The following is a 12,929-nucleotide window of genomic DNA, read 5'->3' as shown; positions in this document are numbered from 1 at the left end:
AAAAGGAATGAGATCTTGCCATTTGCAACAACGTGGATGGAACTGGAGGGTGTTATGCTGAGCGAAATAAGTCAATCAGAGAAAGACATGTATCATATGACCTCACTGATATGAGGAATTCCTAATCTCAGGAAACAAACTGAGGGTTGCTGGAGTGGGGGGTGGGGTGGGAGGGATGGGGTGGCTGGGTGATAGACACTGGGGAGGGTATGTGCTATGGTGAGCGCTGTGAGTTGTGCAAGACTGTTGAATCACATATCTGTACCTCTGAAACAAACAATGCAATATATGTTAAGAAAAAAAAAAGAAGAAGAAGGTAGCAGGAGGGGAAGAATGAAGGCGGGGGAAATCGGAGGGGGAGACGAACCATGAGAGACTATGGACTCTGAGAAACAAACTGAGGGTTCTAAAGGGGAGGGGGGTGGGGGGATGGGCTAGCCTGGTGATGGGTATTAAAGAGGGAATGTTCTGCATGGAGCACTGGGTGTTATGCACAAACAATGAATCATGGAACACTACATCAAAAACTAATGATGTAATGTATGGTGATTAACATAACAATAAAAAATTTTTTTAAAAAGAGCCCCCTTTTTTTTCTTAAATAAGACAGGAAACGGCATCTTATCTTTTCCTCGCTGCATGAGCAGCAGACCTGTTGGTTTTGATGCAGCACGATATCTGTAACAAGGGCCTTTGATAAGCTTGCTCGATCATGGGAGGACAGAGGCTACCTGCTAATGTTAGAACGAGCTCTTCTCACAATGCCTCTTATAAGTGCTGATCTCATGCTGGATCCACAGAGGTGCCCCCAGCACCATAAGGTGCTGCAGTTAAAGCTTCTGGAATATTGCAATGGCACTTGGCGGCGGGGGGGGCGGGCTATGTCTTTCTTGTACATGCATACTCTTTTGGAACAGCTAGAGTTAAAGGATGAGCAGGAGTTTGGGTTTTGAGCCACAAAGTTTCAGACACCCACCACAGATGCCTCTGCCCTGTTTCACGACATGTTCTTTTCTGAGAAACACATTCAGTGGTTGAGCATTAAGTCCTGTGGTTGAAAGAAATGTCCTGCTCGCCACCATCAGCCCTCCTTCCTCCATGTGACTCTCACAGCAGCGGGGTCTGGAGGCAGGAAGATTGTGTCTGTTTCCTCTCCACAGGGCAATTCCTGGGGGACCTGGTGAATGGCATGGACAAGGTGGCCCACGTTGCCCGAGGTGACCCCTGCCACAGAGAGTCAGCCGTCCTTTGTCATGCCGATGGAGAACTCCTTGGTCAGCCTCTCCACCTGCTCGGGCGTTAGTGCCATGACACAGAACATGCCATCTGGTCAGTCATGTGCTGTCAGCCGTGGGAGGAGCCCTTCTTCTTGAGGCCAGAGACCAGCTGAGTCCGCATGCCCATGATGCAACCGGCCATGCCTTGTACGGCCTGCCGCCATTGATTCGCAGGTCAGGGTTGGTCAGGATGGTCGAGGCGATCCATGCCCCATTGATTAGAGGGTTGGAATACACAGGACAGATCAAGACCTTCAAGTGTGACTCCACCCTTTTGGCTTCAGCGTCTCTGCAGCCCACAGGGAGGGCTCCCACATGCCCACCCATGTTCTTGGCACAGGATTGGCAGAGACCAACATGAATGCCCTGGTCAATGAAGTGGCATACAGCCCACCATCCTTGTTACCATCACCACAGGCAAAGCCTTGGTTGACCGTGTCAGAGAATGAGAAGAGCTTGTTTGTCTTCACCACTGTTGCTATTTCCTTCCACTGCTCAGGGCGAGGGTCCACTCCCGTGGAACTGTGGGCACAGGCATGCAGGAGAAGAACACTTTGCTGTGGCATTTTGGAAATGTCCTCTATAGCGCCTGTGAAGTCAAAGCCGCATGTCTTGGGGTCATAGTATCGATAACCGTGTAGCTGTGTGCAGCATCCCTGAAGATGGGTGTGTGATTTCTGCAGGATGGTTTGGGCAGAAAGACATCTCGGCTGAACTTTAAAAATCTTTGCAGAAAATCGACTCCAATCCTCAAGGCCCTGGTTCCAGAAAGGTGTGCAGGGTGACATACCGGCTGCGTTCAACACTTGGTTGTTCTCACCTGGGGCTAGTTCTGCAGGTGCCTTAACAAAATTCAGCAAGTCCTACAATGGGCAGGTATTTGTCCAATTTTTTTGCAGCAAACTGGGCCTCTGCCTTCTGGACACGAGGAGCATATAAGGCTTTTCATTATCATCCCAGTGGGCACCAACTCCCAGATGCCTCTTTTTGCCGTTGGTGTCTCTCTTAAAGGCTTCTGGGGCTCCCGGGATGGGATCTGGGGCCCCAATTCCACATGGGTCCACCAGGAGCTGGCTCTGGCAGAAGCCACAGCAGCAAGGTCTGGGTGGAAGGTGGCAGTGACCCCGGGCGGGATTCGACCAGGATGTGGCAGGACAGTGGCAGGGGGAGGGGGTGAGAGGTGAGGGGAGGGAGAACCGTGGGGAGCTACAGGGCAGAGCAGAGGGCCACAAGTGGGACGTCTTTAAGCAGGAGAATAACATCATCATATTCTGACTTTAAAAGGTTAGTGTGATTGTGGTGTTTCTTTCCCACAGAAGCTGTGTATTCTACCTCTTTCTGAACACCTCAGGGTAGCTATCATATACTATGAGTATGTGCTGAATAGACACATGATGATGATGAAGGAGTGGAGAAACAGCAGGCCCCAAACTGGCCTTGGGCAGACAACGTTCCTACACCTCCTCTGTGCTCCTAAGAGCCTTAAAGTTCCTTAGGCACTTTTCTTTCTTCTTCAGCCAATATTGGTTGAAGGGAATTCCATCTGTAGACATATCCTTCATCATCTGCACTTTGTTAAAATAAACTCATTTCTTTCTGTTTATGGTCTGCATAGAAATCAAATAGACTCAATGATCAGTTTCCTTCCTCTGTTGAACAATTATTTATTGAGCACCTGCTAGGTTCTAGGCATTATACTTGCCTTTATAAGGAGTCTAAATCACCACCACCAAAAACAAAATCACTTCAATACCAAGGGATGATTATATTTTATCAAAAGTTCATATGGAGTAGTTATTTGGGGGGGGTACTCTTAATAAGAAATAAATTACAAATGACAGTTAAGTTTTCAAACCAGTCCAGAAGATCTTATGTAACTTCATGGTAGTAACAAAAGAATGAGCTCAAGTCCCTTCTCTGTGTGTGTGTATGTGTGTGTGTGTTTGTCTATCTGTCTTGATGGTAAAGTTGCACAATGCTTCTTTTCTACATATGAATTTCTAGCTAAAATTCTGAAATAGATGACGTTTACCTCTGGTTTCCTTCCATTTCCTTTCTACACTCTGTCATAGTGGCAGTTTCCCTATAGACCCCCAGGCCTCCCGCCTTCTCCTGCAGCCTGGCCTTGGACTAGCCCCCTGCCTACGGGCAGCCCATCCCCTGGAGATGTCCTGTCTGTTTGGACATATGCCCTTATGTCAACTGGCATGAAAACCAAATACATGGCTGGGTGGAGGTGGGCTTAGAGAAAAGGAAGCACAGAGGACTAAGGGATTTACAGTCTACAGGGGAGACAGACATCAAACAATTACCTAATTATAATTGGGATAAGGATAAGAAGTTTAGGGTGCTATGAAAGCATATAATACAATGATCAACCAAGCCTGGGATTAGGAAACCCTCACTAAGAAAATGGCACTTAAGGTGACTCATGAATCATGAATAGGGATCTTTACGTAACATAGAGAAGTCCTATTCTTCCATGTGAGCTCCTCTTTTGTTCTCACCTAAATCCCTGGTTCTCCCATAAATGTCCTGGTCTCCAAAAGCACCATCCTTACCAGATCAAGCCCAGGACAAGTACACTGACAAGGTGTCAGCTACTCTGGATTGGGAGCCCCTGGAGGGGAATCAAAGCCCTCTGCATGCATGTCCTCGGCCTATACCCTTCTGACCAAGAGTCGAATTAATTGTGTAACCCAGGGACTCTAAACTGTGTGTGGTAAGAAAACAGGCTTAGGGGTTGAGCCATACTGGCCTCAAATCCTGAGCCTACCTAAGGAGCCGTACAACTCTGGAAGCATTACTTAACCTCTTCAAGCTCCAATTTCCTCCTTGGTAGTACAGGGGGAAAACATGGCCGCCTTTTATTGTATCAGGATGATTGGACTTCAATAAGCAGAAACCCTTGCTTAAACCAGCTTAAACAATAAGGAGATGTATCATCTCACAGGAGGGGCAGTAGATCAGAAGCCTGGTTGCATTTCTCTGAGATTCTCTAGGTCCACCCCGCTCCTTGTGTAAGCTCCAACCTCGGGCAAGTAGCAAGATTCCAGGAATGAGATTAAAGTTCATCATGGACTAAAGAAGAGAAGTTTTTTTCCATGGCTCTCTCTCAGGAGTGAGGATACATTCCCAGAACCTCTGGCACCCTTCCCCGTCAAGCTTTGTTGGCCAAAATTTGGTCATATGCTCCTTCCTGAAACAGAAACTGTCAAAAGGAATGGAAGGAACCTCAGACAAACCAGAGCCAGCCTCATGCTGAGGATGGGGTGACTTCTCCTGGGGCACATGGCTGCTGGGTGGGGTTGGGGGTGGATAACTGAACAGAATTAGGGCTCTCTGGGAAGGAGGAAAGGGGTCATGGATGCTGGGGAGTGTGTGGGAAGCGTTCAGTGAGAGTCGCACCTGAAGCTCTTATTACTGTGCTTGACTTATATAAATAGCTAGTCAACATTAACTTGGTAAAAGGGCGATGGGGGAAGCTCCTACAGTTCTACAGAAACCAAATAACAAGTATATCCACCTCAGCTCAGTGGCATTTGCTGTAACAACCCCTACTCCTTCCCTAAGAATATCCATTCTATAACAATAGGCCTGGCAGTTGACAGGTACCTGGGAGCAGGAGGAGCTGTGACACCTAGAAAGATCTCTAGAAAACCTTGTAGTATGTGGAGGCTCAAAAGTCATAAACTGATAGCTGTCCATCCCTACAGAAGGGAGAAGGGCAGCTCAATGCAAGATGCCTGGGTTTCCTCCGGAATCTTACACACCCAACACTTGAGAAACCAGAAGCCCACTTGGGCCCTTCAAGCTTTCTGTCTCCAGCTTCCTTCTGCAAACATCCCCACCATACCCCACAGATCCCTGCTCCGCCAGGCCCACCCTCCACAAAAACTCACCCTGAACACTGGATCCCAACAAGAGCTCTGGTAACCTATCCACTGTGACAATGGGGACCCCCCCCTTCCATCTTGGAAATACAAGCTTCAGACATTTTCAGAGCCTTCTAGCAGGCAAATCTACGGAAACCCTACAGGAGAAAGCCTGCTGGCGGTGGTGGGGTTGGTGTTAGTTTCGAACCATTTTAGTTCTTCTAAATGCAGTCAGCATGGCCTCAAATAGCTGACTCCTGATAATCTCATTCAGCAGTTTGCCTCTTTTAGTTTGTTTCTTTAACCCATTTGGCGCCTTACCTTAGTTTCTACTTGTTATTTGGCCCCTGGGATTGCTGACCCAGGGTAGAATGTTTGTTTTGGCTCTGACCTTGCATTCCTCTGGGGACGTGACTTTCAGTATTTACCTGTCCAACTGCCAGCAATAGATGCCTCATTCTTCAGCCCATCCCAACCCATAGACCAAGGCCAGTCTCGCCTGCCCCAGGAAGGCAACTAGAGGAGAAAATTCTGGGCTGGAGACTCATCTCTACTTCCCCTCCACCCCGTGAACTCTGCTCCTTCAGCGCTCTGCACATGTAGGAGGAAAGCAATCTGAATGAATCAATTCCATCTCGTGTGTGAATTACTAGTACCCTTTGCACACTTAAGCATATATTTTAAGTATATTTCTGGTTTTTATTTTTAAATTTTTATTATTTATTTATTTATTTTAGGGGGGTGCAGAGGCAGAGAGAGAATCTTAAGCAAGTTCCATGCCCAGCATGAGCCCACCCTCAGGACTCGATCTCATGACCCTGAGATCATGATGTGAGCCGAAACCAAGAGTGGGATGCTTCACCGACTGAGCCACTCAGGTGCTCCTATTTCTGGTTTTTAGAAGTAAACAAAGGTAACAACACAAAGCAAGGTATTGGGGGTAGAAGATGTTTCCAGCTGGTAGAAGTCACTCCTACCTGAGAGGTAGAATCTCCCTAGGTCTAGTCTCAGCTGCCTCTATTTTCACATCTCTTACTCTACTTCTGAAGTCATGGAACCCATAAACGTTTCAGTTTTTCAAATGACTTCTATGGTTGTCACAGTGGGTACACAGGTAAGGGGAAAATATGCTCCGTTTTTTTGTGTGTGACTTGGCATATGGAGCTACTTGCTTCCCATTGTAGCTTGAACAGTCGCTCTGATTATTACCTTTGTGTATTTCTGTCTCACGTAATAGAAGAGCTCCATGGAAAGAAAGGCAAGAAGGGGAATAAATTAGACTTATCTTAAGAAAGGAATAAGTTGGGTTTTAAAGTGTAAAATAAGGATTTGAACTGTGTCTTGAATTTTAGTACAGTAGCCACCCCCCCTTGTCTGCGGAGGATACATTCGGAGGCCCCCAGTGGATGTCTCCAACCACGGCTGGTACTATGCTTTTTCCTATACACACATGCCTATAATAAAGTTTAATTTATCAGTTAGGCACAGTAAGAGATTAACAACAGCAAGCAATAAAAAAAAATTATACAATATTTACAATATACAATTATTACCATACACTATAATAAAAGTTATGTGAATGTGGTCTCTCTTAAATATCTTATTGTACCGCACTCACCCTTCTTCTTGTGATGATATGAGACAATAAAATGTCTGTGTGATGAATAGAAGTGAGGAGAGTGACATAGACATTGTGATGTGGTGTTAAGCTATCTTGACCTTCCAAGGATACATCAGGAGGAGGACTATCTGCTTCCTGACCTTGGTTGACCAACTATAACTGAAACCACGGGAAATGGCCTTTGACCCCAATTCCTGGCACTTGGAACTTCCTGGGTGATGGGAGTGCCTCTGGTTCAAGTGAGGAGAGCCTGGGTGGTCCCAGCCAGCTTCAGGATGGGGGCTGGACACCAGAACGATCACGCCGTGATTAGAAGCTTGGAACTTTCATCTCCACCCCCCATTCTCAAGGGAGGGAAGAGGGGCCAGAAAACAAGTTAATAATTAATCCAATCTACATGATGAAGCCTCCATAAAAATCCCTAAAGTGTTCCAGAGCTCCTGAGTTGGTAAACACATTCATGTGCTGGGAGGGTAGCACATCCTAAATCTATGGGGACAGAAACTCCTGTGCTTGGGACCCTTTTGGACCATCCTCTGTATCTTTTTTTTTTTTTTGAAGATTTTATTTATTTATTTGACAGAGAGTGACACAGTGAGAGAGGGAACAGAAGCAGGGGGAGTGGGAGAGGGAGAAGCAGGCTTCCCGCCGAGCAGAGAGACCGATTTGGGGCTCGATCCCAGGACCCTGGGATCATGACCCAAGCCGAAGGCAGACGCTTAATGATTGAGCCACCCAGGCGCCCCCATCCTCTGTATCTTTTAATTTGCATCCTTTATCATATTCTTTATTATATAACAAACTGGTACATGTAAGTAAATGTTTCCCTGAGCTCTGTGAGACATAATAGCAAATTATTGAACCTGAGGAGGGGGTCACTGGGACCCCCAATTTGTTGTGGCCAAATGAGAAAGAAGTATGAGTGACCTGGGGACTATGACCTACAATCGGTGTCTGGAGAGGGGTTGTCTTGTGAAACTGAGTCCTTAACCCGTGGGGTCTTCTGCTAACCCCAGATAGACAGTCTCAGAGCTGAGCTGAATTGTAGGACACCCAGCTGGTGTCAAAGGATTGGTCAATGTGAGAAAAACCCCACACATCCAGTGTCAGAAGTGGTATGAGTGCAGAGCAGAGGAATGGAGTTTTTCCTTTCATTTAGTAACGAATGGTTATCAGGGCCATTACCAGATGATGTCTGGTTGTACATAGGAACCAGAGGTCGATCCTTGAGTCAGAGATGCATATGAAATTTGTGTGATTTGGGGGACTCTAAAAATAGAAAAATTATCCGTAATTAACCATTTACCTGCACTTCTCACCAAACCTTTACGTGAACACCGGAACAGGAGCCTCTGAAATGATCTACACAGATCCTTCTTTTGATAACTGCCAAGTCTGGGTCAGTGGTAGTAAGGACTCCAGATGTTGTTATAAAGCTGACTAATTAGAGGTTTGAATAAACTTACATAACTTCTCACAATATATAAGATCTGTGTAACTCTCATAACATAAATGGATAGGACAATACTGTGGAAGCCAGCAAAGGAAACAGATCTGCTTTGGGGTCCGATTTAGTGTCCAGATGCAAGGACACAGGGACATGCTTAAAGTCAAGAAAATTTCCATGAGCCAACAAAGCACTGTTCAGGAACGGCTCAGGAGGACAGAAGTTTCTGCCACTCTCAAGTTGGTACTGACAATATGCAAGTTTGTTTCAATGAGCTGGGCTTCGAGTTTGAGAATAAGCACATTCTTGGTGTAGGATATTTATCTTCCTTCCTAAAGTGATACTAATTTTATTATCTTAAAAAAAATGGATGATTTCTGGAACATGTATCTGTTGACCATGGCAAAGCCAGGAAATATTCCAAATAAGAAACATATTTGTAGCTAGGGGGAAAAAAAAAAACAAAAGGAAAAAACAGTTTCCAGAATTGAATACCTTTCAAACGTTTATAGATTCTTTGTTTAATCCGAAACACTGACAATAGTCGAATGGCATAGCAATTTTTATTTTCTGTTTGAGAAGCACAGACTGAAAGGAGCCAAAAGATTGAGGAATTTAAAACTACTATAAAACTGACCTCATTTTTCTTAATTAAAGAGTAGGCTATTCTGATTCAGAAACGGGCCTGAATCAGTGAATGTTTCCTAAGAAATGTAATTTATGGCCACCCTTGACAGGGATAAGAGAATTAAATTAAAAGCCTTAAAGAATTTTTTAGAATTTTAATGAAATAAAGACTAATCACTTGGAGTTCATTCATTATTTGTTTACAAAGGCTACCACCAAGTTGGTTTCCTTTTTTTTTTTTTAATGCATTTCTTTTAGCATTTAATATCACACATCTCTTCTTTGCTTGGCATTGGCAATGTAGTCTTCCTGGAATGACACCAAATTCCAGATCGACGGAGTCCAAATTAATAAACTCTGTTGGCTTTGCTTGTCTCAGGTCAGAGATACATCAATTGCTGGCTTTGGGGGGGATGTTTTTTAACATTCCCAGAAAAAGAATTTAATAGCTGCCTGACAAAATGATGGCACATTTCTCCTATGACCACCAGAGGTCCACTCACCACTACAAATATTCCAGGCCTTGCTGCTGAAATGTGAGCCACAGAGGAGCGTGGGCAAACCCACTGGTAAGAAACACGGGCTCTCTGGCCATCCCCCAGACCTACTGAATCAGAACCTACATTGCCACATCGCCTGGCAAGTTGTCAGTCCAGGAAAGTGTGAGAAGCACTGTTCTAGGTTACAAAAAGAAAACACTTTATGTTCTATAAATGATCAGAATTAGCAGATTTGAAAATTCATAGGATCTTGCCACTTAATTCCAAGCTAGATTTCCTGTCACCAGATTAGCTGGGTTTTCATAAAAGCATTATAACTCAAAAACTACTCTTTTCTTAAAACACTTACCCTGAGGAGTGCCTGGGTGGTTCAGTCGGTTGAGCATCCTACTCTTGATTTCGGCTCAGGTAGTGATCTCAGGGTCCTGGGATCGAGCCCCGAATAGGGCTTCGTGCCCAGTGGGGAGTCTGCTTGAGGACTCCCTCTCTCTCCCTCTGCCCCTCTGCCTGCTCACGTGCTCTCTCTTTCTCTAAAACAAATAAATAAATCTTTAAAAAAAATTTTGCCTTAAAGTGTTTGTTTCATGCAAACTCTATTCCCATAAATTATCATAGTCATGAATGCTTCTTATTTAAGCTCTGATTTATAGATTTTTGGAGCTGAAAGAGCTCTTAAATTTTCTCATTTTATGGAAGAAAGCCCTGGGCAGAGGATTTTCAGACTATGGCAATCTAAATGAGATTCCTCTTCCTTCGATTTCCAAATCCAAAAGATGTGTCTCTCAAGAGACAGGATCTACCGTGGGTGTAAATGAGGCCGTGGACTCTCAGTGGGGACTCCCTTTCCCTGAAATTTCCCTTGCTAAGCAAGTAGTGCTGAGCTGGGTGAGCTCGGAGAAAGGGACTGGGCTCATCAATCAAGATGTAGACCCCAGGGGTAGGGGGTCCACCCGATCCTACTTGAGCGTGTCAAGATTCCCCAGGGACATAAAAGTTTGGGCAAGTCTTCCCTGCCATTGGTGCTGGGAGAGCCCAGGGTGACCTGAGAACAGGGCTGCTTCCTAGGGGCCTCAGAGAGGACTGTCTGCCTCTGTACTAGGCTTGTGGGGATGAGACCCCTTGACCTGAGAGTTTCCTGATTTTTCGAGTAGCTCTAAAAAAATAGGCTTGAACTCCAGTTGGCCAATGGAGGAAAAAAAATCAAGGACCTAAAGATGTCCAGAAGCCAAAGAGGACAAATAGATTCAACAATCACATTGCACACCCAATGGAAGTGACTTGCTGGATCAGACAAATGGGTTCCTAAATTTAAAAAAAATTAAAAAGAAGCACTTAGGAACAAAACTATGTAATAACAAATGAAAACCTCACTGATTCAGTGCATGAATACAGAGGGTTGATGGTGACTGATGAGATTTGTGTTAGTGGCCTGCAAGATCGGAACATCCACAAATCACAGAGTAAAACATGCCACGGAGCTGGAAATCACAAGGTTACAAGGAGAGAATTTGGGAAATGGATGCAGGATACCAACTGTTTGAATAACAGACATTCTAAAAGAAGAAAGAATATATGAGGAAGAATAAATTAATTTTAAATCACTTAGGAGAAAATTTTCCTAAGCCAAAGAAAGACAAGTTTGCAGAGTAAAAAACATTCAGAGTTTTTGGTTAGATTGATGAAACAAACACATGCTTAGGGATATCGGGGTAAAACAAGTTTCTAGGCTTTTCCTTTTTTGACTGTTACTGAACTTCTTATCTGCAACACTGGAAGCTAGAAGAGATTGAAAGAACCCCCCAGAATCCCATACTAGGCTTTTGCGGTTGTTTACCTGTTAAGGTGAGTGGAAGATATTCAAGGACATGCACTAATTCAGAGAATAAATCACAGAATGCGCCCATCTGAGGTAAATACTTAAGAAAAAGCCCTTTCCAGAAGCCAATGAACCAGAACAGAGACTTCAAGATGAGGAAAGGGAAAGTAGGAAACAATCAGAGATGAATAATGCATTGGTTTTAGAAATATATCATTAAATATTAATGGATAAGAACATAATGTGTAATGTAAATCCTGCACGTGGACCCCAAAGACAAACAAACACACAAACAATTGTTAAGTAAAGTTCTATGTCCAACTATTTCAGCAAAGCCTCAGCATTAAGAGTGCAAGAGGAAGTGAAAACATTCCAGGGTTTAATTAGGGGGCGAGAGATGCCTGGAAGGAGGAGAAAAGGGAAAAATGAAAGAATTCTAAATATTTCGTTCCTAGACTGTGAGCAAAATGTGATGAAGTCAGAAAGAGGAAATCAGTAGGGAAAGAGTGGGTCTCGGTGGGAGAAATAGCTTTGAAATAATAGGGCAATAGACGCACTCAGTCTGCTTTCTAGAGAGGGGGAAAATCCAGGTCATTAATGGTACATGATGGTAAAACTTCTAAATTAACAAGATGAAAATGGAATGCATAGCCCTATGATCAAACCAATAAAAGTAAGAAACGAAAATGAGGAACAACAACGTTAAGTGAAAACTGTAAAGTAACAGAAAAGGGATAGTGTTTCTTTTCTTCTGCATTATTTGACTTTTTTTCTGGCACTCCCCTACCTTCTTAAACTGGATCTGAGCTCATATATTTCCTTCTTTTTGAAAATGTAAGCATTTAAGGCTTTTTTTCTTTTCCTAAGTATAGCTTTAACTGCAATGATATGTAGCATTTACCTTTCTTTGTAATTCTATTTTCTAGAAAGTCGAGACTTCTTTTGACCCGCTGATTATTTATTCTTATTTCCCCAAATCAGGTTCTTTGAGGGATGCAGTGAGGGAGCAGTACCTTTTTGGTATTGGTGTCTAATTTAATAGTGCTGTGGTCAGAGATTGTTATCTATATGAAGATTTTATTTTTTTTAAGATTTATTTATTTTAGAGAGAGAAAGAGAGTGAGCATGAGCAGGAGGGGTAGAGGGAGAGGGAGGCAGAATCTCAAGCAGACTCTGCACTGAGCACAGAGCCTGGGATGGGGCTCGATCTCACCACCCGGAGATCACGACTTGAGCTGAAACCAAGAGTCGGACACCTAACCGACTGAGCCACCCAGGTGCCCCATATGAAGAAGATTTTAAAAATTATTTGTTGATAGTGGCTTTATGGCCCCAAATACGGTTTTTAGATATAATGACCTTTTGATCAAGCTTACATTTTCTTGCCTGCTTGATCTGTAAATTTCTTCTTGTAATTCTTCCAAATTTTGCTTTATATATTTTGAGGCTATTTTATTGAATCTATACAAATTTAGAATTGCTGTAATTTCATGGTGAGTTGAAATTTTTATCAATATGTAGTGATCTTCTTCGTTGTCATTAATGCTTTTTGCTTTAAGGTTTCTTTCATCTAAGATAAAATGGCCATCCTACTTTTGTCGTTGTAGAATTTGCCTCATATTACCTTTCCCTATCTTTTTTATTCAACCTTACTGTGCTCTGAAGTGTTGTTTCTTGTAAACAGAATGTAGCTATATTTCTGTCTTAAAAAAAAAAAAAAAGATTATGTATTTGAGAGAGAGAGCTCACAAGCAGGGGGAGGGGCA

General features: G+C 43.7%; 1 pseudogene; it reads right to left on the bottom strand.

Moving 5' to 3' along the window:
* Nucleotides 1–1,081: 1,081 nt before the first annotated feature.
* Nucleotides 1,082–3,160, bottom strand: LOC123847756 (aspartate aminotransferase, mitochondrial-like; annotated as a pseudogene).
* Between the last annotated feature and the right edge of the window lie 9,769 nt (nucleotides 3,161–12,929).

This window comes from Mirounga angustirostris, unplaced genomic scaffold, assembly GCF_029215605.1.
Source record: "Mirounga angustirostris isolate CCGP_5_RB_7025 unplaced genomic scaffold, mMirAng1.0.hap1 SCAF_2, whole genome shotgun sequence".
In the NCBI taxonomy this organism is placed as follows: Eukaryota; Metazoa; Chordata; class Mammalia; order Carnivora; family Phocidae; genus Mirounga; species Mirounga angustirostris.
This window is presented reverse-complemented; position numbering and strand designations above follow the sequence as displayed.